The 3152-nt window shown below is 51.0% G+C and overlaps 1 protein-coding gene across 3 annotated transcripts in view; it reads left to right on the top strand.

The window, feature by feature from the left end:
• The window catches only part of BAD (BCL2 associated agonist of cell death), a 17701-nt gene that overhangs the window by 2079 nt on the left and 12470 nt on the right, over positions 1-3152 (top strand). The window lies entirely within an intron of this gene.

Below are 3152 nucleotides of genomic sequence, written 5' to 3'. Positions count from 1 at the left end.
AAAAAAAAAAAAAAAAAAAAAAAAAAAAAAAAAAACAGAGCAATTAATAACCACCATTGTAGGACTGTTGAGTTAATTAGCAGGAACATATAGGATGCACTTGATTACAGAGCTGGTGCACATTAAAACTAAAAAAATGGTAGCTGCCAGGCATGGTGGATCACACCTGTAATCCCAGCACTTTGGGAGGCCAAGGCAGGAGGATCGCTTGAGCCCAGAAGTTCAAAGCCAGCCTGGGTGACTTAGGGAGACTCCATCTCTTAAAATATATATATATGGCAGCTATTAGTGTGGGGCCAGGACAGAAATCAGTGACAGGCAGGCAGGCAGTGATCTGAAAAGGAAATGGGGCCTACCTGAGGCCATACCTGCCTGGCGTTTCTTTCCTTAGAAGGTGGGGGCTGGAAGACTCCTTGGTGCCCTGCCCCAGGCTACATGCTTTCCCTGGGATTGGGCCTTCCAGCTCCCAGATGTGTTCTTTCTTGCCCCGTGGCTTGCACCCACAGCAGGCGTGTCCTGGCACAAAGGCCAGGGGTAGGTGACCTCAAGGGGCAGACGGTCCTCCCAGACAGCAGGGCTGTGTGGGGTGGGAAGCACGGGCTCCAAGATGGAAGGATAGACACTGGGGTTCAGGGCCCATTTCTCAGTAGGCTCCACCACCCCTGTGCCCAGCACTGGCCTTGGCACCTGGAACAACAACATATATCTTCTGAACACAAAAACCAGGTCAAGCCGGGTGGGGTGGCCCATGTCTGTAGTCCCAGCAACTCAGGAGACTGGCTTGAGCCCAGGAATTCAAGACCAACCTGGGCAACATAGCCAGACCCCATCTCTAAAAATAGAAAACTAGGTCATGTCACTCTGGCACTGAAGCTTAAACGACCTCCTCCCCATTTTCAGGATTAAGAAGGCTTAAGAGGCCTCCTTCCCCTCCCTCTCTTATGCACAAACACACACACTCGATTCTCTCAGATTGGATCCCATAGCTTGCTTTCTTTTGTTGTTGTTGTTGTTTTGTTTGTTTTGAGATAGGGTCTCACTCTATCACCCAGGAGGGAGTACAGAGGTGTGATCTCAGCTCACTGCAGCCTGGAACTTCCGGGCTTAAGCAATCCTCCCACCTTACCCTCCCAAGTAACTGGGAATACAGGTGTGTGGACCACACCTAGTTAATTTATTTATTTTATTTATTTTTTTTTTTTTGAGACGGAGTCTGGCTCTGTCGCCCAGGCTGGAGTGTGGTGGCCGGATCTCAGCTCACTGCAAGCTCCGCCTCCCAGGTTTACGCCATTCTCCTGCCTCCGCCTCCCAAGTAGCTGGGACTACAGGCGCCCGCCTCATCGCCCGGCTAGTTTTTTGTATTCTTTAGTAGAGATGGGGTTTCACGGTGTTAGCCAGGATGGTCTTGATCTCCTGACCTTGTGATCCGCCCGTCTCGGCCTCCCAAAGTGCTGGGATTACAGGCTTGAGCCACCGTGCCCGGCCTAGTTAATTTATTTTTAACTTTTTCTTTTTTTTTGAGACGGAGTCTCACTCTGCCACCCAGGCTGGAGTGCAGTGGTGCAATCTCGGCTCACTGCAACCTCTGCCTTCTGGGTTCCAGCAATTCTCCTGCCTCAGTCTCTCAGGTAGCTGGGACTACAGGCATGTGTCACCATGCCCGGCTAATTTTTTGTATTTTTAGTAGAGATAGGGTTTCACCGTGTTAGCCAGGGTGGTCTCTATCTCCTGACCTCGTGATCCACCCGCCTCAGCCTCCCAAAGTGTTGGAATTACAGGCGTGAGCCACCACGCCCGGCATTTTTCATGTTTTCATTAGAGATGAGGGCAGGGACGGGTCTCCTTTTGTTGCCCAGGCAGGTCTCAAACTCCTGGGCTCCAACAATCCTCCTGCCTCAGCCTCCAGAACAGCTGGGACCACAGGTGCATGCTGCCACACCAGCTCATTTTTTATTTTTTGTAGAGATGGGGTCTTGCTTTGTTGCCCAGCCTGGTCTCGAATTCCTGGGCCCAAGCGATCCTCTCATCTTGGTCTCCCAGAGTGTGGGATTACTGGCGTGAGCCACCATGCTCGGCCTCCACAGCTTTCTTTAACTTCCTGAGCTTGCACTTGGCTGTTTTTCTGCTCACAAACTCCCCCTGCTCTCTGCCCCCCGCCACACACACTCAGCATTGACTCGTGTCTCAGAGTGAGTGTTCACCATGTGACACAGGTTGTTCCAGTTGCTAGGGGGACCTCGGTGAACCCAAGCATCAGGAATCCTTGCCTTCGTGGAACTTACATTCTAGTGACGTGGTGGGTCCATAAGCAAACAAGCACAAAAGTGCATCCTATCATAGATGAGAAGATTTGTATGGGGGCAGCATGTAAGAGTTAAGAGAAGCTGGGCGCGGAGGCTCACACCTGTAATTCCAACACTGTGGGAGGCCGAGGCGGGCGGATCACAAGATCAAGACATGGAGACCATCCTGGCCAACATGGTGAAGCCCCATCTCTACTAAAAATACAAAAATTAGCCAAGCATGGTGGCACGCACCTGTAGTCCCAGCTACTCAGGAGGCTGAGGCAGGATAATCGCTGGAACCCGGGTGGCGGAGGTTGCAGTGAGCCAAGATTGCACCACTGCATTCTAGCCTGGCGACACAGTGAGACTCCGTCTCAAAAAAGAAAAAAAAGAGAGTTAAGAGAATCCAGAGTCACAGGGCTGGGGGAGTGATAGTAGCAGAGGTGGTCAGCACTCACTTGGTGAGAAGCACCACCGGAACCAAGGCCACAGGGATGATGGGAAGAGAGTTCCAGGCAGAGGGAAGGGCAGATGCTAAGGCCCTGAGGGCAACACCTGCTCCCAGCTAGGGTGGGCCTAGGGGAGGGGGTTAGGAAAGAAGTCTTTGGAGACCTAAAGTTGGAGGTCATTGTAAGGACTCTGACTTTGCCTTTGGGTGAAAACCTGGAAAGGCTTTGAACAGAGGCAGCGTGGTCAGATTTAGACATTCAGAGAGTCACCAGGGAGGTAGTAAAAAGTAGCTGGCCTCTGGATTTATTTTTAAAGCAGAACTGGCAGGATCTGCTGATGGACTGGATGTGGGGTGTGAGGGAAACAGAGGAACCAGGATGATGCCAAGGAATTTTTTTTTTTTTTTTTTTTTTTTTT

Source organism: Rhinopithecus bieti, unplaced genomic scaffold (assembly GCF_001698545.2).
Source record: "Rhinopithecus bieti isolate Rb0 unplaced genomic scaffold, ASM169854v2 scaffold_1017, whole genome shotgun sequence".
Classification (NCBI taxonomy): domain Eukaryota; kingdom Metazoa; phylum Chordata; class Mammalia; order Primates; family Cercopithecidae; genus Rhinopithecus; species Rhinopithecus bieti.
Note: the sequence above shows the minus strand (reverse complement) of the source record. Positions and strands in the feature narration are given on the sequence as shown.